Source organism: Protopterus annectens, chromosome 11.part0, assembly GCF_019279795.1.
Source record: "Protopterus annectens isolate FY-2018-M chromosome 11.part0, PAN1.0, whole genome shotgun sequence".
In the NCBI taxonomy this organism is placed as follows: Eukaryota; Metazoa; Chordata; order Ceratodontiformes; family Protopteridae; genus Protopterus; species Protopterus annectens.
The window spans coordinates 874,060,894-874,084,775 of NC_056745.1; the positions used below are offsets into that span (position 1 = coordinate 874,060,894).

At 39.0% G+C, this 23,882-nt stretch overlaps 1 protein-coding gene across 2 annotated transcripts in view; it reads right to left on the reverse strand.

Moving 5' to 3' along the window:
* TAFA2 (TAFA chemokine like family member 2) overlaps positions 1 to 23,882 on the reverse strand; it is a 2,885,489-nt gene that overhangs the window by 140,638 nt on the left and 2,720,969 nt on the right. The window lies entirely within an intron of this gene.

Genomic DNA, 23,882 nt, shown 5'->3' on the forward strand with positions numbered 1-23,882 from the left:
ACTCCTCACCGCCCCCACCAAGCGTCTACGGGAAGAAAACCTGCACTACACTCTCCTCACAGCACAAAACCTGGGAATCACTATCAACTGGGATAAGTCCAACATGACCCCAGCTCAATCTCTGGAATTCATAGGGGTTCTGTTGAACACGAGAAATTGCACAGCATCTCTTCCAGACCACAGGCTTCAAAGAATAAAGCAACAGGTTCAACCACTGCTCTGTCACCACAAATCACCCGCTTAATCTATACTCCAACTCTTGTGGTCAATAGCAGCCTCGATCACGATTGTTCCTCTAGCCAGATTCCACATGAGGTTCCTTCAGTGGTTACTTCTCACTCAGTGGTACCCTCTACAACATCCTTTGTCTTTTCAGATAAGTGTAACTCAGAGATGCAAGCAAGATTTGCTCTGGTGGATGTCTCGAAATCCCCAACAATGGTCTCGCCCCTTCAGCTCCCATCAACTCATAGCCACGGTGACCACGGATGCCTCCCTGATGGGGTTGGGTGGGCTATGTCAGGGAAACATGGTCCAAGGCACCTGGTCGGAGACAGAGGCCCTTTTGCATATCAATGTCCTGGAACTGAGGGCAGTGCTACTAGTGTTGCAAGCATTTCATTCCATCCTTCCATCAGGGACTATTGCGATCTAATCAGACATCATGTTAGTGGTCTGGTACATCAACAAACAAGGGGGCACCAGATCTTACCCATTATGCTGAGAGATCTTGAGAATATGGAAATGGGCGATAGCTTCCAACCACTTTCTAACTGCAATGTACATTCTCGGGAGCTCCAACGTGATAGCAGACAAATTGAGCAGGTGCATTCTGCAACCTCACAAGTGGTCTTGCAATCCTATGATAGTGGCAAGAACCTTCAACCACTTGGGCCAGCCTTGCTGCGACCAATTTGACTACCCAACCAACTACAAGTGCAGCAACTATTTTGCCCTGATCCCCCCTCAGGGACAGTAACCAAGAGATGCTCTAGTCCACGCTTGGCCCTCAGGTCTACTTTATGCTTATCCTCCCCTTCCCCTCATCTCCCATTTTCTGAAGAAAGCATGACAGTTGAAGAGCAAAGTGATCCTCATTGCTCCATACTGGCCTCAATAAGTCCGGTTCCCCTTCCTCTGGCCTCACCTGCTAGATCAACCATGGATCTTCAATCCATCCCCAACGTTGATCTCCCATCTGCAGGGTCTGACTCATCCCAATCTAACAACCCTGAAACTGATAGCTTGGTTTCTCCACTTCTATTGATTGCCAGGCAGGAAAACCTCTCATCCTCTGTGCTCAATATCCTTATTGCATCTCATAAATCGTTCACCGGACTAATCTATCTTAATAAATGTAAAACGTTCTCTCTATGGGCAGAGGATAAACAATTAGACCCCTTGTCAGCCCCAGTTTCGGTGGTTTTGGATTACATATCACATCTTTTCCACTCTGGGGTGTCTGTCTCTACTATTCATGTGCATTTAGCTGCTATCTCAAATTTCCACATTGGTTTTCAGGATTCTTCACTTATGTCACATAGACTCTGTAAAACTTTCTTGAAGGGGGTTAGCCACCTAAAACCTCCCTTTAGAGAACCGGTACAACCTTGGGATTTGGCATTGGTTCTGCAAGCTCTAACAGCCCCCCCCCCTTTGAACCTGCATCTACATGTGATGTGAAATATCTCTCTTGGAAAACTTTGTTTCTGATTGCTATCACATCGGCCAGACACCTGTCAGAACTTCAAGCCTTATGCATTAAACCTCCCTATCTTATCTTCCATAAGGATAGGGTATCACTGAGAACTAATTCTTCCTTTTTACCAAAAGTGATGTCAGAGCAGTCTATCAACCAATCTATTGATCTCCCAGTGTTCTTTCCTAACCACTCTAACAAGGAAGAATATTGCCTGCACTCCTTGGATGTTCATAAACAATTACGTTTTTATCTGGACAGAACAAAATTTTACCCATAAATCAGACCAACTGTTTATGGCCTTTTCTGGATCTACACAAGGTCATCCTGTCTCAAAAGTTACATTGGCTTCATGGTTGAGAAATTGTAATACCTTTATCTACAACAAAAACGTCACTTTGCCTCACAGAGTGAAAGCTCATTCTACAAGATCTATGGTGACTTCAGCAGCTTTCCATGCTAAGGCTTCCCTCAATGATATTTGCTTAGCTGCAACTTGGGCCAAACCTCATACCTTTATTCTTCATTACAAATTGGACTTGGCCTCCAGAGGTAGAGCTTCTTTTGGCTCCATGGTGCTCAGGAATGTACTTCCATGAGGGCCACCCAGGGATACAAGTAGCTGGGGACTCTCTCCCATCAGTAAGGTATGAACGAAGATTAACAACATCAGATAAAGAAGTTATGTCTTACCATAACGTTCCATCTGTGTTGTTGATCTTCATTCATTCATTACTCCCCACCCTCCGGAGGTTCCTGGTTGATCTCATATATTCCTTTATTGTAGGTCTTTTATGACCAGAGGTAGCCTCTATTTTTATCTATCAACTTACAAACTCGATCTGAGGTAACAGGGAGCAGAGCATTCTAAGTAGGACCTTGGCTCGAGAGTTTTTGGCTGATGTGAGCTTGATATTTGGCTGGCTAAGTTACGAGGACAGAACCGATAACCCATCAGTAATGAATGAACGAAGATCAACAACACAGATGGAAAGTTATGGTAAGACATAACTTTTTCTTTTTCCAGTACTCAGAATATCCATACTTGGGATTCACTGGTATTTGTATTGGAAAATAAAAATAATATTAATGCTTGTAGTACAAACTTAATAAGAAGGGAAGACAAAGGTATACAACAGGTAGGTTTGCAAACAGCAAACACATTGTGAATCTTTCACTGATATACTGTACAAGTGTGAACACATGCATGCAGCAGCCAGTGCAAGATGTGAAATGAAACTAAATTGCCATCATACAATGTTTCTGCAAAAAACAGCAGTAATACATAACATGGTTTGGGTAATGAAATATTTGCCCATAGCTGGCTTTGTTTGATCACGTAAGCTTCACCCTTGTGATCCAATTACCTGCAATAGAGTCATGCCCCCACCTCTCATATATATATATATATATATATATATATATATATATATATTTGCAAAAAAATTCCCAAACCAAAGTGAGACAATCCAAAGATATAAATCAGAAAAAATCCCAAGGTATGGAGACATAAAGATTCCACAAGTCTGTTTATTATGCCACAAAAATGTACTATGTAAGCGCTTTCATAAAAATTACTTCCTCAGACACATCATAACACTTAATAAAGGACTCAGTTTTTATACCATGCCTAATCAACACAAACCAGTTTCCCTCCAAAATATTTAAAGGAACATACATATTTAAAACCATTGTTCATTCACATAATGAATCAATTTAACATAAGATGCAAGTTCAATAACATGTTAAAGCATATAATTATAAAATGTTTTCATAAAACCTATGGCATATAAATTCATTTCTTAATATTCTTATTTCTTAAGACAGGTAAGAGGGATAGTGCATCATTCATCCCATATCTTCTATGACTCCGAGCCGAAAAATCCATTTCAGTTCTGTTAGTTCTGTGCCATTTACTAAATCACCAAGTCTTTCATTGGCATATTGTACATGAAGTACTTAGAATAAGAACGTATGTTCATTCCCCATAGATATAGTGTGTTTAGCCAATGCACTATATTCTTCTCCCCTTTTGTGCAGTATGGATGGTCTCTAATCCTGGTTTTGAGATGGCGGTTGGTTTTGCCAACATAAAATTTATAACACTTAACACAGGTGGCTAAATAAACTAAGTATTTACTATTGCAATCGGCTTCAGCTCTAATCTCCCATAAATATCTGGTTTTGGGGTGCCTAAAAACCTAGATGCATCAATATATTCACAGTAATTGCACTTATCACACTTCCTTGTGCCTCTTTCCAATTCATGGGTGATTACATTACACCTCGGATAACACAGTTGCTGTTTAAGACTTTTCTTGTTTTTATACATGAATTTAGGCTTCTGCCCTACCCACCTTTCAGTCTGCTCATCAACTAATAAAATGTGCCTTAGGGTATTAAATATGCCATCCTACGGGGAGACATACCCACAACTTCTTGCAGAATGGCAGAATATTAACTTGGAAACGAGCAGATCTTATATGAAACTGCTGATAGACTTTTTTTTCTCCTATCGAGAGAGAACTGAAGATTAATGTGGAACAGCAGAATAAGCAACTTCGCTCACTCATCAGAGATGAACTAAATGATCTATACACCAGTGAACTCATTGAGAACATATTAACCTATGAGAACTGGTTGTTAAATTTGAAGAAAAAGAAATTGGTTAGGGATATACATGATTTTTCAAATAAACAAGTGTTTCTGTGGCCGAGAGATAATCCTGCAGTAAGAGCAACCAATAATAACAACGCTACCAATATGGTGTCATCTGACTCTGGAACAGTGAGAGGAGCCTCCACCAATGAAGAGCCTGTCATCACAAGGGAAACACCCACCCAGGACGTAGCCTTAGTAGATAGAGCAACAGCTTTAACTACTTCAACAACACCAGTACGTCCAGCGCAATCCACCTTGGTTGACGACACAGCTAACCAGCAACTTGATGGAAACAAAGAAGTGGTAGCGAGATGGAAGGTCCTACTGTCGATTACAGAGTGCATTAATCCTAATTCGCCTCTCCCTTTTCGAAAAAAAACAAAAGGAAGTTCTAGGGTGCGAACCCTATGGAGAAACTGGGAGGGTAGTGCAGAAGAGGAAAGACCCAACATTCAACACACAAAACCGCACATTAAAGAAGATGTGGGCTTAAGGAGGACTGAATTAGTGCGGAATATTTCAAACCACACACTAACAGCAGCTGAACATTTGCTACTGACTAAAGGTTTAACTTTTATTCCCTCTTCCAAAGTTGAGATAAGTGATTTGCTAATTGAACTGCGACTCTTTGTACGCAATGTAGCCTTGAAACTTTTATTTACTGATAATGCCACTTCTATGAATGTTAGAACTTTTAAGAAACCTAGTACAATGACACCTAAGCTATGGGAACATTTAGATGTGTTTATTAAAAGTTGTGAGATGGACTTATACATGTTGAGTAGCAATGGTAACACACAATATGAAAGTAATTTATCAGACAGTGAAAAGCAAGCACTCTATGATCTACGTAATAACAGTGATATAGTTGTACATCCTTCAAACAAAGGAGGACCAGTAGTAGTTTTAAACTCTGAGTACTATAACACTGAAATGCTGTTGATGTTAGCAGATGTTCATACTTATCAAATTGTCTCTTCAGACATTGCTTATAACGTGTATGAAAGTATTAACAGGACTCTGCAGGACAGTATGCAAATGGGTGTTATTAATAAAGATCTGTTTAATTTTTTTCATGTTGAGAAACCCTTAATACCCCGAATACACGGGCTACCCAAAATCCATAAAAACCCCGCACATCTGAAATTCAGACCGATAGTGGCAGGAGCAGGCTGGCTTATTAAGCCAATTTATATTTATATAGATAAACAGTTGAAAGTGGTGTTAAATGAGTGCATACTTAGAGATACTCAACATTTTCTTAATGACTTACATGAAATATGAGGAGGTTCAGAGGGAAAGAAATTTGACTGGTTAGTGACTTTGGATGTCACGTCTCTTTTTACATGTATACCAAATTCCGACGGACTAGAAATGGTGAAAGCATCCCTTATGAGACATGGAAAGCATCATAACAGTCAAACAGATTTTTTATGTATGTTGTTGGAAATAGTTTTAGAGCATAACATCTTTCTCTTCAGTGACAAGTGTTACAGGCAAATAGCTGGAGTAGCGATGGGCACTAGTTGTGCTAACTCTTATGCCAACCTGGTAATGGATGAATGGGAACACCATCATATACACTCAAAAGGGAATACACAGATCAGGATATACAGATGCTTTGTGGATGATCGGTTTACTGGGTGGAAGGGTAGTGAAGAAGCACCGGATGAATTATGTACAGAATTAAACAACACTAATAATTTTCTACAATTTACTACCAAGACGTCAAGGTTAGAAATCAACTTTTTGGATGTAGTAGTGCAACAAAGCAGTGCAGGTATTGAAACCAGGATACATAGAAAAGAATGCTATCAACCCTCTTATTTACATAGGGATAGCATGCACCCACCCCATATTTTCTCAAATATAATAAAGGGACAAGCACTAAGATCATTACACCTCACTACTAGCGATGACAAATTCTTTGTTAATCTAGTGGATTTGAAGAAGGAATTCCAAGGAAGAGGGTACACTGAAAGCCAAATAAATTCAGTATATGAACAGATTAAGACTGAGAGGCATGGAAGAGGCAAGCCATATCTCTCAACAAAAGTAGTTGGTACAGATAAAGATGATGCCACAGATACAAGAATCCCCCTAGTTATTTCATATACTCAGGAAATAGTGTGAAAAGCATTATAAACAAGAATTGGCACATTGTATTAGTTGATGAGCAAACTGAAAGGTGGGTAGGCCAGAAGCCTAAATTCATATATAAAAACAGGAAAAGTCTTAAACAGCAACTGTGTTATCCGAAGTCTAATGTAATCATCCATGAATTGGACAGAGGCACAAGGAAGTGTGGCAAGTGCATTTACTGTGAATATATTGATACATCTAGATTTTTTAGGCACCCTGAAACCAGATATTTACGGGAGATTATAGCTAAAGCCGATTGCAATAGTAAAGGCTTAGTTTATTTGGCCTCCTGTGTTAAGTGTTATAAATTTTATGTTGACAAAACCAACTGCCATCTCAAAACCAGGATTAGAGACCATCTATACTGCACAAAAAGGGAAGAAGAATATAGTGCATTGGCTAAACACACTACATCTATAGGGAATGAACATATGCGCTTATTCCAAGTACTTCATGTACAATATGCCAATGAAAGACTTGGTGATTTAGTAAATGAGTAAACCAGAAGGTGGTGTTGGCGCTTAATATAAACAAACTGGTAAACCAACAAAATAAGCACCTAGGCGAAATGTACTCCAGAAATAAGTGAAAAAAAGGTTGTTCTCCACCAGTAAGACAAAAAGTTTTTCCAGCAATTTATTAAGAAATTTAACACTTTCGTCAGTCCACAGTTGACTTCTTCAGAACAATGAATCACACAAAATACCAATTTAAATAGATAACCTTTATAGATGATTGGTTAAAATCTATCCAATAGCATATAAAATTGTGTAATATATGAATATTAATCAGCACATAAATATTAAACATTCAGACATGAATAAACAAATTTAAAACCAAAACCACCATTAAATCAGGTGTAAATCACAAAATTTATGATGGGGACTAAACTGTTTCTGCTTTTTCTTTTAAAATGGGCATAATACTTAAATGGTCATTCAAACCCGGGGGGGGGGGGCACTAACCTCAGCTGCCATAACAATTCTTTCTTACACAAAATATTTTGCCAATTTAAGGTCTGTTTCTACCATATCCAGGATAGCAAACTTATAGCCTGTAAACCCTGCACAATTCAAACTGTGCCTAAAAAAGGCATTAGTTTCTTTTTTGTTTTTAACAACATAGAGATGTTCATAAATTCTTGTTTTAAACAATCTCTCCATTTTCCCAACATAGAACTAAGTGCAGGAATTGCATTTGGCAAAATACACTAATTTACTTGAAAGGCAGTTCCCTTTCCTGAAGTGGAGGGTGTTAGTACTGGTGTTAACCAAAGTAATGGATTTTGTTACTAAGATGTATTGGCAATAGGAGCATCTTCCGCAAGGTATAGTTCCGCTCATTCTATCCTTGTTGTCAGTTTTAGCTTTTTTCCTCTCCAAAATAGTCTTTAGGTTGGAACCGATCTTAGTAGCAAACATAGGTTGGGTGCCTAAAATTTCATACATTTCAGTTAGTTCTAAAGATACTCCAGTTTTTGTTAAGAATGTCTTTAATTCCCTTGTAATGGGGGCTATATTGAACAACACAGGCTTGCTGAAAATCAATATTAGCCCCAATGTCCGCCTGTGTCCCCATAACCAGACATGTAATAAGCCCCCTCCCTAAAAGTGGTGGATATTTTTCACCCCACTCTTCCAGAACCTCATGAAGAATGGGATCAACGAATTCAACAGGATAACCCCTATCCAAAAACATCTCCTTAAGAAATTCAAAATCCTTAATAACCTCATCCTTAATGGAGGTCATTCTAGCTATTCTGATAGCCTGACCCTTAATAATCCCTTTCTTCTGAAATACAGGGTGATAACTATTGTAATGTAAATAGCTATTACAAAATGTTTTTTTCGCATACCATACATATATGCTAAAAATTTGTAATGTACCTGTAGGACATCTCCGTTGTTTATTTTAAAACTGTCTTGCTATGTTAAACCCATTTAACATAGCGAAAACAGTAAAAAAAAAGCAATGGAGATCTTGCTTTCTCCGTTGCTTTTGCCCACAGCTCAGATGTACTGCGCAGGCACGCAGTACATCAGAACTGCCGCGGATGCCAGACATCTGCGGAAGGGCAGTAAACAGGCATTATACTATGCCATTATTTAAGAAAAGTAATAGTTTCTTTTCTTAAATAATGTCATGGTATAATAGCAATAACCCACACCTGGGTGTGGGTAATGCTGTATTTACCCACGGTTGGCTTTGTTTGGTCCCGAGGGCACCACGCCAACCGTGGGTAAATCCAGCATTACCCACACCCAGGCGTGGGTTATTGCTATAATATTCCCTACCTTAAAGCAGTAGAAAAACTGAAGCAAAACTTTTCCTCAGTGTTAGGTTCATAGGTTAGTACTATGCTAACTGCCCTTGTGAGCCATTTTCAGCCTGGAGAATTATCCCTTGTGAGACTCAAACCCTGCACCTTGTGTTTGTAAGGCAAACACCTTAACCATTAGGCCACCCTCCTAAGGAAAAGCCCTGTGATGTGTGTCTGGAGATTATTTACTTGTTTTTATGTATGCATACATGTATTTATTTAGTCAGTTAGATGAACAATTACATTCCTCCTGCTATGAAGGGATTTCCTTCCAGGCAAATGGTTTAACAGTTCACTAGTTACAGAAGATTTCCAGCCAATACTCCACCCCTTTTAAGTGGACACAACATAGGTTTGTTTAACTTTAAAATATACAGTTTACTCTGATGCAGTTTAGTGCCAGTTAGTAATGACAGTCCTTAAACAGCAATTACATTTCTGTGTGCAGTACAGTGAAAAATAGCAGGCAGAAGTCTTTCCAGGTAGCTGCACAAAAACAGAACTGTTTTTTTTTTCTAAGAATAGCTTCCTGTAGCTTTACAAAATAACAGTTCGAGTACAATTATTTTTTGCCTGCATTCTCAACCAGTATAGCATTTAACCATTTTGTTGTGTCTTTCGGCTTTTCCCTGTTAGGGGTTGCCACAGCAGAACTCCGGTCCGCTAATGATTGGCAGTAGATTTTTACATGCTGAGTTGCCAGCCCTGACCCACAACCTTCAACGAAGGTATGCCCATTCACACATGTCTCCACACAGAAGACGCTCAAGCTGAGAATCGAACAGGACAACTTCTTACTGTGAGGCGACAATGCTACCGTGGCACCACTACCGCAGTTCAATTAGCATTTAACCATTTTAATGGTAATAAGTGGCTTGAAGCAGCTTCCTCAGTGCATACAACAGATTTAGTTGCATGGGGTAACAGGAAATAAATGCTTCATTGTAGAAAACAGGGTAAGTTAAATAAAGTCCAGCTTTTCACAAAAGCTCAAACACAGTTCATCCTTCCATAAATTCTTTACATGATTTAGAAACAAATCACTACAGCTATGTATAAGGTTAACTTAACCTTTCCTCCCTTTTTAGCTTCAGGAGAATTTCCAAATTTAAGGTTCCATCCTTTAGATTTAACTTTCCCAGAGGCTCCTTTGACCCGCTCCTTCCTTGACCCAAGACTCAAGAAAATAGTAATCTGGCTCTGCCTGCTTCCTGGTCCAAACCAGTTCTCACAAATACCTGCTTCTTGTTGAAGTCAGCTCACCCATTATTATATGCATAATGTTGTCTGAGCTCATCAGCTTCAACAGCCAACACTATGCCATTTGTAAGTCAAAAAGATGACAGGTACCAAGTTATATAAACATTACAATTTTATTGTATACATCTAATCTGGAAATTAAAATAATGCTTCGTATTGGATCCTCAGTTTGAAGATGAAATGAAAATAACACATTTTTTGGCTTTTCAGTTTAAAATGAAATAACAGTTATAGGAACTCTTGGTTTCTTTATCCCAAAATTAAACAAAATCAGCACAGCTCTTTGTATTGCAATGCCACAAATCAGTACCTTTCTGGTGTCTTTGCACATTCCATACAGCCTGTCAAGAAAATAGGACATCACAGTATATTCAGACTGTAGGTCTTTCCCAAGCCTTGATTCCATTTGTTACAGGTATTCCTCTTGGTGCATTCAACGATTTAGCCCCAACTAGGCATATGTATTTCACACATACATGGTCTTTCTTCCAGATGATACTCCAGATTAGGACTTAACTTCCTGAGGGCCTTGAGGCTGGAAACCTTCATTTACAGCATGCAGTAAGTAATTAAGAACTCACTGCTGACCGGTGTGGATGACACAATGGCATGGTAAGTAGTAATGATGCCTGACAGCACTAGGTCCTCTGATATGAATCTTGGCTGGGTGCATTCTGTGCGGAGTCCATTTGCATTTATGTGAATTTTCTCTGGATGGCATTGTTAAAACTAAACTACCCCTAGGTGTACATGTGGGTATGTGGGTGTGTGACAGAAAGAGAGAGAGACAAAGTGAAAGAGAGCAATTTAAGTCCATTCCCTACTTGCTTAGTAATCTCTTTGGATGGTGGCAGCTGTTCGCTGGGTCACTACTGGAGTTAGGTGTGACTAATAAGCATGGATGGTGAGCCGGACTAACTAATTCAAAATATTTTGCTGAACAGCTATTGTAAACTATACTGCATTACACATTTAAATGCACAATACTCACTTTTTACATACAATACTTATTCATATATCTGTGTATCCATATTTATATATATATATATATATATATATATATATATATATATATATATATATATATATATTTATGTACATTCACATACTTATATGTATATATACAGTATATACATATTTACACACACACACACACACACACACACATATATATATATACATATATATATATATATATATATATATATATATATATATATATATATATATATATACATATCTAAACAGTAGAAGAAATGGCAATAAAATCAACAATTGTAAGAAGAAAAAGAAGAAAAAATTAATGAAGCTAACAGAACAATAAAAAGCATCTTTAGATAGAAAAGAATCCATATTTAACCATTCCTGTAGTCCTTGGAACAAAATCCTGGATATGCTGACTTTGATGACACTGACTAACCTGAAATCATCTTTTAAATGAACAATAATAACATTATGTTGCATTATATTTAAAAGGGACACAGGAAGTAATAAGATCAGGGGGAGTGCAGCAAACAAGACATAAAAATGTTTCTAGTATATTATCTCAAAGTTCTAAAACTCAAAACATATTTCTTAAGCTTTGACTTGATGAAAATGCTTTCTTGAGTACAAATACAATCTAAACACCTATTTCTAAGTAAACCATTTTTCCAGGCAGAACATGCAAAAAAAGCTTTTGACTCCTACTTCATCTCCCCTTTTACTTACTCTAACTTGCTCTGGCATAAAGAAACAATTCACCTATGAGTAATCATTTTATCAATCATGTTTTAAATGCATTTAACATTTTACACTCCTAGTATCTGCCTTTCTTCATATCCTTTTTCATCTGATTCATCTTGAATATATCTATTGATATTCTCTTTACAACCAACTTAAGTTGTTCACCCTATGGATCTACAGCCCTTTCAGTGAAAAAACTACTTTCATATCCAAGGAATGCATTCTCAACACCCCCTTCTTCATTGGGGGGGGTAATGCCTACAAATCTCCATGACACCACCTCCTGTACCCCCTCTCTAGATCTTTCATGAGAAGACTCCCATTGATCCAAGCCTTTAGTTATATTCTTTTTCCTCCATCACATATACCCTTCTGATGGATTTTCTTCTAGATTTCCTCCAGCAGTCTGATGTCCTTCTCTTTCTGTGGCTTCTGGAACTGTACACTAGTTTTAATGTGTAATTTGGCCAGGGTCCAGCAGAGGCAGAATATCGCCTGTTTTTTCTCCGGAGACTATCCCCCTGAAGATATATCTGGCCATTCTGTTTTTTGTTGCCACTGTTTCCTTACTCATAGCCATCACTGGCTCATCTAGTGCCCAGTGCCACATCCTAATCTGGCATTCCTCAACTCCAGGTTGAGGAGCACCAACAGCCAGGTCCTTTCTTCTAAGATCCACATCTATGCCCCTCCACACCTTTCAACTATAACTTGAAGAGCGCAGAGCAAAAAAAAAAAAAAAAAAAAAAAAAACAGCTTTTCTACTTTTAAAAACTGTAGCGGCTTGCCACACCTTGCATCAAGCACTTCAGTCCTACCATCAAAAGAAAACTAGTATTGGAATTAATTTCCATGCTGGCATTCAGAAATGCTGGTACAAAAATGAATTCTGGTACTTCACTACCATCTGATTGACATCTACCTAGTATGCCCTCTAATACCCCTTGCCTGACCTGAACTATGCTCCAGCTAACATTCTTCTGCACATGTTCACTCATCCATGATTACTATTAAATTTTCATCAGTTCCACTCCCCAGGATGGTACAATACACCGAGGATGTTATGTCCAAAATGTAGTACACCGCATTTTCCTGCAGTGAACCTCAGCTGCCTTTCAGTTCAATTAGTCAGTCTTTTCAAAACCTTTTTTTATATTTCCCAGCACTGCTGCACCATCATCATCATCATTAACACCATCATCAAATTATCTGGAAAGATGGATCTTGTTTGACTAATAGCTCCTTCTGGCTATGCACCCTTGTTCACTGTTGTCCTGAATCTTTTATGAAAACAACTAGCATTACCCAAGGATTCTGTCCATGATTTTCCCTGCCACTCTTGACATTTCTTCCCACACCATGTGCAAGGATGCAATGATGCAAAGGTAAAACTCATACTCCCTTCCCAAACTAAAACGACTTTTCTCTAATCAGTAGTCCGTTGTGTTTAAAATTTTCATCAGGAACATTAAGGTTTGAGGAGAGAAGATTTACTGCATAAATGCTCAAGAAAGGTATTTCACTAACTTTATAGAATAAAATTGTTAAAGACTACAAATGGACAGCAAGAATAAATAATCTGAGTGATGTGTCGCCTAGTGCTTTTATAAAACATACACTAACAAAGGAACTAGTTAAATTCAAAGTAAATAAATCACTAAGACTGCATGGCATAGGGGTGCTAGGATGCTAGAAGACAATATATTTTTTCTTTGCATAGGTATCACAGGATGTTTTAGGCTACTGAATCTTGCAACCATTATGCATTGTCAGTTCTGACTCTAGAATGTACCTCCCCTCTCAAAGAGGGCTAGACCAGGCAAGGCTAGAGTGAGTTAATATGATGGGGAACTCTATTCCAGAGAGAGAGAGATGCTGAGTAACAAATCTGTTTCTCCTGATTTATGGATTTGCGGAAGCAGGATTAGATTGATTGTTTTGATGTTTGTAGGGCTGTTTCATTTGTGAACGTTCAAAATATCCTAACTACTGGATCTCTGATTACTTGGAAGGCACAGCATAGATCTCCTCCGAGTAGCATATAAAACATAGGAAAGAGAGACAGCGTTTCTAGTTTCTTCCAATAACTTAGGGATTTTTAAGCCTGTGAGCCTTTGTTATGAGCCTCTGGGGTCTTACCGTTTTATATGTCTATTGAGGTACATCCCAAAGGGGAAATTATATTCTATAACTAGTCTGATCAGTGCTGAATATAATGGGTTGAATAACTTCTTTAGATATGAATGATATCCTTTTGTTGATCAGCTGTGCCAAGTAAAAGGATTTCCTGACAACCATTGCTCCATGGTATTCAACGGAGAGGATCTTATCAACCCAGTTTGCAATGTTTCTAACTTCATTTTCATTTTGAAGTTGAGCATTGTTGATACTATATGTTGGAGGATGGCTTGTCTACCAAAACCAGTGCCTTTTTAGCATTTAGGTTAACCCCATCTTCAACACACTAGGCATTTATGTGTCAGCTCCTGCTAGAGAGCGTCTGTGTCAGGGGGAATTTTGCAATGACTCTCAGTCTGTTTGCAATAAGTCATGTTTTTTAGTCTGTAAGCCAGAAAAGTAAACTCTTAACAAAAGCAGTTCCAGTACTGAACACACTGGGCACCTTTGTGTTCTCTGATGCCATCCCTGCCACCTGCACAACGTGAGTTCTGTCATTTAGCAAACGTGCGAGCCATCTTACCAAACAGGGGTCTATTTGTAAATCATTTACCTTACTAATAATGCTAGCATAGGGCCTGGTGTTTAATACCTTGGACAAATCAAGATGGGCTTTATGTACAGAGTGACTGCTGTCCACAGCTTGTGCTATTTTTTGAGGAAGTTTACAAGGTTCATTAGACAGCATCTCCCTTTAAAAAAATCAAATTCCTGTGGATCTTGGCTGTTAAGACTTTTTAAGACTTTTTAATGTCGAGGTTAACCCAGTCTGTAATAACTTATTCCATGGCCTTGCAAATGAGACATCAGGTTGAAGGGCTCATCATTTCAGGAGTCAGTAGTAGGGGCCTTGAGGTCTACCAGCTTTTTGCTTAGACTTCTGACATCGAGCAATCACCTTAATTTAATCCTGTTTTAATATGGCTATATTTGCTATGCTGGAATGTTCATTAACTGAACTTTGTCTAAAAATGGCACTATGATGGCAGAGAGGCATCTTATCAGTATACAAAAGCCTTTGAACAAAAGATACAGACTATCCCTAGCAGAGAAAGTAGGACTGTCATGCTTCTCATTTCATGCTGAAACAGATTGGATCCCCCTAGAATGACACCAATTATTTAATTAACCGTTGCATCAATCATTCTTTCTTTGTACCTAGGCATCATTTGTGAAGAAATGAGGATTCCGCCTATTGAGAGGATCGTCCCTACATTTGTGACATGCATATAGAGCTCAGACATGTTTCTCTGTATTCCTCTCAGGGTTTTTCTCATCCAGCCATTCACCTCCACATGCACAACTACTATGTCAAAATTATATTTGCAATGGTCCAAAGGACCCTTAAGGTGTCTGAAAACATGGCACCTGAAAGGCAACTCACTGCTGCCGTCTTTAACAAGTCTAGTGAATTTTGAATTTGTGTGTCTCACTATGGAGTCACCATCATTAAAAGAGTTTTATCTCTAGAGTGGTCAGATGTATTGGAATTGACACGTTTTGTCTTATTGTGACTCTGTCAAAGGTAAGGTATTATGTGATGTGATGTTTGATTTTGATTTTCCATTTTGGTCTAGGAGGCTTAGTTAAAGACTTCTTTAAGTACCAAAATTTGCATTATCTGCAAGGTTTGGGTACATATACATTTTTTGAGAGTGAGGCTTCCATATGCCTTGAATATTTGCACCTTTCACAAATAGTTATTTGTGTTTAGTAAGTATTCATTATATGTGAGCATAAGGCAGTTGTTACACTGCTTTAGGATACCTAACACATATGAGGCTGACAACAAGGGGAAACAAATAGGCCAGCCTTCCATTTTGTTAAGTGTGAAGTAAAAGCTTATTTGATAAGTGTTACAGAGCTTTAATAAAATAAAGATATACGGTATACCAAGATAGTTATTAGTTAAGAGGTGAGTAATGTAATTATGTATGAAGGTCTGTTTCGGTAAATTATGTAACTAAGTTTTAAATGTGACTGTGATTAACAGGAACTGTGTATAACAGTATTGTATTTTATTTATTTTGTTTATTCATTTATAGCAGCATACTACAAATGGGACTGATAAATACAGATCATTCAGCCTACCCTTACTAGTGAAAGATTATGCACCATGTCTTTCTAACTAAAAAGTTATGCAATGCCTGAAATTCAAGAAAAGACAAGCTCTGAAACAGTATGGAATTGCGCTGAGTTTACTAACAAGATAAGTGATCTGTTTTAAAAGATATTTAGCCATGAACCATTGCAATATCAGAGTAGAAACAATAAGTACTACAACACTGAACTTTATTATAGACATTACTTAAGTAAATTAACAAAACATATTTAAAGGATATCTTGTCAGCTAGAGTCCCGGATATGCAGTTTCCATTGCTAAAAGTAGCAGATCACTCACAATGAGGTCCAGTTTTGTGTTTTGTAAATGTTACAGGATATACCTTGGATTCATGTCTGATGCCCCCAATCCAGGGGCCCCAGACCTTGTCATAGATGTATACACCAGACACAGAAAGCCATCAAACGAGTTCAGACTTCTAAAGGCATGTTTCCTCTGGAGACATCTAGAGGTGCACTACAGTAGGCAATTGAATCTTGCAGCCAGTTATTTATGGTTTGTGCCATGTTGCATAATATGATAGCATGCTGACAGCTACAGTGCTAGAATATCACATCTACAGCAGTGGACTAATGCAGTGCAGCCTGACACACCTCTGGCAGCACTGGAGGAGGATCGTGGTCCTGAGTGCAACAGCACACCATGTAAAGCAAGAGTGGAATAATATGTTGCAGAACTAGCAAAGGGGTGGTATCTGGTCTACAACCACAGACAGTGATTAGGACAGCAATAAATAAAACTGGTGTGTATGTTTACACATCCAGGCTATGCAATGCATTGCACTGACTGGCCATATTGTGCTTCAGAGATTATCTTATCCATACAGGAAAGAGGTTTGGGCAGACCCTCATCATAATCATTTGCACAAGTGATGTGAGTTGCAATGAAAGCTGTCAGCAATATTTCCATAACAGTAATGATTACAGAAGGCAGATCTGCTAGCCATGAGGTGAATAGCAGGTTGAGTGAAACAAGTAATCACATCTTCCAGTGGGAGGGTGGAGCTTCCATACTGTGACCATTGGACAAGTATACATTTGACCCAACAATGTTGATGCTGCCAGAAAGAGGGATTTTGTAGCACTTAAGGTGCATGTGAGGAGGCAATAAACTTATGGCATCTATGACCTGATGGATGGCCACTGCAAGGCACTGAGCTCAGTAGGCCAACAGGGGACAGGGATGATGTGGATCTGTGGGACCCAGATCAACTGATGTGATAAGGCATCTCTGCAAGTAAAGTTAAATGACTGTCAACCATAACCATGAGATTGGCCATGCCAGCCAGGGCTGACAGTGATGCAGTCTTCAGAACAATGTTACCATCTACAGAAACCTGGCCTATGAAGATCCTCCATGCATGTCCTCACAAAGGCCTCAAAGCCCACTCACCATCTCTGTCATGGTGTGCACTTTAATTACTGGACATCTGCTGACTGATGCAAACTGTGATTCCCTGGTCAGGAAATGACCTGAAGTCATGGTGGTGATGGCCACATAAACACCTCTCCCTTATGATGGGTGATAGTGCAACTCATGGATGCCATCTGAAATGGTGGTTCCTGTGTAGCATGATTATAGTTAACATGGATAGGGTGCCCAACGCAAAACATGAATGATGCAAGAGGTTCAGTGCATGCCTTCAACATTACCTCCTATGTGGAGGATGTGTGTAAGTGTTGCCACCAATGAAAGCATTACTATCAGTGCCATTGTATCACCAGACTATAACATGTGCATGGTACCAACATCACCAACATCATCAGCTAAAGGTGAACCACTGATCTCAGGTAGGTGCTGAACTATTATTCTAAACCCTCCACCAATGACACTTGTCAAACAATAAAGATAGACCAACTGCAACAGTGCTGGAACATATGAAGTCCTCCCCTTCCCTGTGGCACACAGACTACTACAGGGCACTTACATGAATGGCATATCATCACATGCACACCTTCTAGTGCAGGTTATAACAGTTGCAGACCAGATGTCCCATACATAATTTGTCAACAATATAATGTAAATTGCCAACAATAACTTTACAAATTTAATTAAGTAAGGCAAAATTATAGACTGTATTACCACATAAACAACTCCACCTACATCAAATATACTACATTATGATTCCAGCCCTGAATATTTAAGCATCCATATCACATAACACCATTTATCCTTTCTGCCATTTGCCCAACACCCCACACTTATATTCTGAAGACTATTAAAGGTTAGGTGAATGGAGCAGTTGCCCCAGGCACACAGTGATAGGAGGTACAATCATTAAGTTCAGATCCTGCATTCATTTTTGTAGCAGCATTTCTGAATGCCAGTACAGATATGCACTCCAGTAATTCAGCTCTTCATGTATGGTAAAGTTGTAGTAAGCCATTTGTTACAAATGTAGAATCAGTGTGATACAGTTTAAAAGTAGTTTTGTGTGTGTGTGTGCTCTTGGAGTGGGGCACCAGACTTAAGGATTAGACCTTTTTTTGCTCTTCGGCTGAAGAGCTGAGGGGGAGTGGTACCAAACTGGGAACCTGCACCAGGTTCTAGATGAAATAACTATGGTTCTGCTTCTCTCACTCTCTCTGTCTCGCTTTTTCTTTTTAGGATATAACATTTTCCCTCTATTATTTTTCCTTAGTCCTTTTTGTTCTCTATTCTTTAATCTTTAGCCTTCAATAAGTATATATACATATATGTGTATATATATATATATATATATATATATATATATATATATATATATATATATATATTTATACATGCACACACACACACACACACACACACACACACACACACACACACACACACACACACACACACACACACACAAACACACACACACACACACACACACACACACACACACACACACACACGCATCTTCTATTCAGACTGCTTTACCCATTCTTAGACTATCTGTTACATTTCTTTTAATTCCCTTACCTAATTATATCTCTACATCTCATATTGCCAGCCTACCTCTACATGTTGCATGCCATCTTATTTCGAACTTACTTATTCCATAGTTCTTGATTTTACCTGTGTTTCAACTAGTATTGCTTGTATAGACATTGTAAGTATGTATATATTTGTATAATTCCCTTCATTTGTTACATGTTATTGTCCATTTTGAAATTTCTTCCATCTAGTCCATTTATTATTGCCTCTTGTGATTGTTCATTTGATTTTACAAACCTTTTGTTGATTATAATCACATTCAACTTATATTTTAATTGCTAGAAAAAAAGCTTTCTGTCCAGCTGAAATATCGAGGTTAGTAAATAAATAAATACACCTATAACGTTTGTGGTTGCAAGTACGACTAGAAAGGAATATGTTAAGGCTAACCTGGTGCATCCCCTAGTGACATTCAGGCAGTCATCACTAGCTCTATTCCCATATGCAAGCCACTGCCTAGTATGAGGATTCTCTTACCTGCCCCAGGCAGGACTGCCAGGATACCCTCCATCTCTATGAGCACTTTCTGTGTTGGTGGTCCACCTCCTCTGGTTTACCTGTATTTGGCAATATTCTCTGCCTTGATCTTTGAAAGTAGTATGATGCCTGTGACCCTGTGTTGCATATGTACTAGTGTCTTATTATGGACACCCACAGCACTGATGTCCTACACCACTCTTTGCCATTTGTAGTCCCAGAAAGCATAACCAATTTTACCTTTTTCAAGGATATGCATGATATGTTTGCATAATGCTTGCTTTAAAACCTCTGTCTTTTGTTTGGTCAACTTTTCTATGTTTTACTGCTATTTCTGTCCCTTGACAAGATTTATACACCTGGGGTTTTCACATTTGGGTCAGTGCATATGTGACTATCCCTGGCATCAGCCTATGTCTCAGCATTGCCCCCTACCTCCATTTTATGGCCATGTACCTGTCTCCTAATGTGCCCTGTCAAAAAATAAATAAAAAAAATGAGCAGTGAGCTTGCAGTCATACTGCATTGACTCAGAAGGGGTGAGATCAGTCCTTTGAACATGAAAGAGTGAAGTTTTAATTTGATAAGTAGACTGGTTGACTAGCAAGACTTTTAGGTGTAAATCCAGTCATTGGAATGTGAGGGTTCCCCAGGAATGCTCTTGCTAGTCTTGGTCCCTGGAATGGATTAGACTGCTTCACTTTTTTTTCTGGAACTAATGCCCTGTAAAATGGTACTCATTTTATGGGGAAGGTATTAGCCAAAACAAACCTGAGCTTCATTCCAGAAAATTAAGCAGTGGTTGCTTGCTTGATTGGTGGAAGAGAGAAGGGACAAAGGGAAGATCAGATGATTATTTAATTTAGAGTATAAGGTTTTGCAAAACAGCATATCAGTCAAAAGAGGATATGTATATGACATATGTATTGTATTGCTGAATCTCAAACATATTTTCAGTAACATAGGTTTGCAGGCAAAAATCTTCCTAAACCCTTAAAGACCTCCCAGACACTTGACCCACATCCGTTATCCTCAGTAAACCCAAAAGCACTCTACCATAAAAAAACAACATCACACATACAGCCACACTCTAGAGCATCAACTACAAAGCCCATAAGGCAAGCCAACACACTAACCAATACTCTAGTCATAGGAAACTCCATTGTAACATATGGATGCCCTGATCACCAGGATAAACAAAGAGAAAATCATGATCAGTTCCCTATCAGTAGCCAAGCACCACCAAGTCACTCATACACTAAGATTATTGAACCACAAGTACCAGTAAGAGTTAGTCATAGTCTATGTGAGTGTAAATAAGTGACATACCTCCCTGGACTATATGAAGAGGGACATTATTAAGCTCTTGGAATGTGTGTCCCAGGCTGGTATGATCCTAACTTTAAGCAGCATTCTACCTTCAACAAGGATGATGCCACTATATTAACAGAAGATGACTGACTTTAATAACTGTTTTAGTTTATGGTGTCAATCAAAGGGGGGGACAATATTTGTCAACCTGGGAGAATATGGTCAACAGACCATGCTGCTTTGTCAAGGATGGTCTGTACCTGCCCATGCTAGGCTTTTGAATATTAGCTAAAACATTGTCTTCCCCCATAGCACCTTTTTAGGCAATGCCAAACTGAAAAACCTTTGAATTTAACAAAAATCAACCCAAGGGAATCTGAAGCTGTTACTGCTCAATGCCAGGAGCAAAAACAGGAAACTCCATTCCTTCCAGTCTCTCCTCACATTGAAGAATGCAGACAGTTGTGCAGTTACTGAGACATAGTTTAAAATCTGTGGAGTGCGCCCCAGCAGTGCAGGGAAACAATGCCTTCCACACAATTAGACCAGGTACTACACATGCAAGGACTAAAGCTGGAGATGTCTCACACATATCTCAAGGCTGGTCAAACAGAATGAGGTGTTTGAGCTTCTTCATGTCCAAATTACCATAGGTAGAGACCATTGTCATATCCTTGCAAGCTATAGAGCACCCTCTATGACCTATGAAGGCCATACGTCATACATAGAACTACTGAAAATACTTGCCATGTAACACAAGACCATTTTCATGGAGGACGTTAACTATTCCTCTATAATTGTGAACCTTACATGACCTCAAACCTGTAGGCTTAGAGACTGCTGGACTTTGTAAATACAAATACCCCAGACCAGTTAGTCCATTTGTCACTAGAGATGGATTTGGCATATGAGAGTACACTATCCCTCTACTCCCCCTACCCACACCCCTGTGCAGTGTCCTTTCTGGTAAGGTCAGACCATAAAGCTGTCTCCCTCAAAATAAAAATCAGTGCTGTGACCCCAACATAGCCTGTAACAGTTAGGAAGTACTCTAAGGTGAATTAAATATCATTAAGTGATTACCTGACACAATTTCAAGTTCCTCCAAAACTGGACAACACAGCTACCTATGCAGAATTATACACAAAAACCTTGTACAATCATGTTAATAGATGCATAGAGACAGCTGTACCTACCAGAAACAAGCCCAGAACAAACTTAAAAAACAAACTGCCCTGTTGAGTCCAAACATAAGCAAAATGTACAACAAAAGGAAAAATGTCATAGAAAAAATTAGGAAGTGCAATGCTCTGCAGGATAAAACTTTCTCATCAGGCTTAACAATCAACTAAGAGGACATATTATCTCTACCAAAGCCCAGATAGCCTCCCAAGACAAGAACAACCAAATGACTTTCCTTAGCTATGTCCAAAACCTCAAAGGCAGAACACAACAGTTCACAGAACTGATTGTTAATGGAGCCGCTTACACTCAGCCGGAACATATATCAAATCTGCTTACCTACAAATTCAACTGTAGTTTACCCGCCTTGCTGGCTGCCCCCCAGTAATATCAAGAAACATAACCCCCCCAAGTGTCACTAAGGAGTAGGTCCTAAATCTAAGGCTAAGAACATAACATCAGTGGGCTCCAATAATATCCCAAAATGCCTCCTAAACAGCCAAGCATGACGCATCTGGACCTCTGGAGTCATTATTTAATAATAGCCTCAAGACAGGGTTTGTGGCATGTGAATGGAGGACTGCAATGGTCATCCCCCTGCACAAATGCAGTCCATCAATGGACCCTGGGAACTACAGGTCTATATAAATCTGCCTAGTCTCATATACAAAGCCACGGAAACAGTTATCATGGATATGATCCATGGATAGGATCGACTAGAGTTTGGCTTCATCAATGGCAGATCTTGCCAACTCAGCCTGGTGGCTTGTTTGAAATTGTCAATAAGGCAACAGATGAAGGCAAAATGGTGCATACTGCCTACCTTGAACTGGCTAAGGCATTTAATACAATACCCCACTCTGGAATTGTAAACAAATTTGTGGACTTGGGTATTATCCCCAGTGGTAAGCACTAGATAGCCAGCTGTCTGTCAGATAGGACCCAGGAATTTATGATAGGGAAGACCACCCTCACAAACAGGCTGGTCACTACTGGAGTACCTCAGGGCTCTGTGCTGAGTCTACTCCTTTTTGGCATTTATTTATTGCAAGTCAAAGCCAATGTCAAAATATGTGACTGACTAAGTCTGCAGATGACTGCAGACTAGGAAAAGTTATACAATCCAATCAAGACACTAACATCCTACGGAAAAGAATAACAGACAAATAACTGATGCCAAAGCCATGGTTTAAAATTCAGTGCCAAGAAATGCATAATTGTACCCTTGGTGAGTAAAGAAATCATTCTGTGTTGCTTTACATCTAGGTCCTAGGAAGTCATTGTTCCTCTGTATTCAATCATCATCATCAAGTACAATGCCCCATTTAGTGTGTACCTGACCAGGTATATGCTGCAACCAGTAAGTCCACACTGGTTCCTCACAAAAAAAAGAAAGAAATACAGGGTGCAAACAACATGTCATATGTAGATATCAAGCCAAAGTCCTATCTCTATACCTAGTTTGCTACTGACTGTTACGAGGTGATCCATGCCAGGCAAATAAGCCATCCTCAGATCCTGGTCTGATGGAACTTTTGCACATCTACAAAATTCAATAGCATCAGAACTACTCAATCTATGGACATGGACCTTGCTTGTGATATAAATAGGATATGCTGGAGGGACAGCTATGTGTCTCAAACATTCCCTACCTTTGAAACAGATAGGCAGTCTGTAAATCATACATTAGCTACATATAATCCTTAAAATAAAATGAAAGGCTCAGAAAACGTGTAGAATTAATTTGGGATGCATGGCTAGGCTTACAAAAGCCGCAATGGTTGTTAGTCTAATACACACCCACAAACCTATGAACTTAGGTGCCAGATGACCAAGTTAAA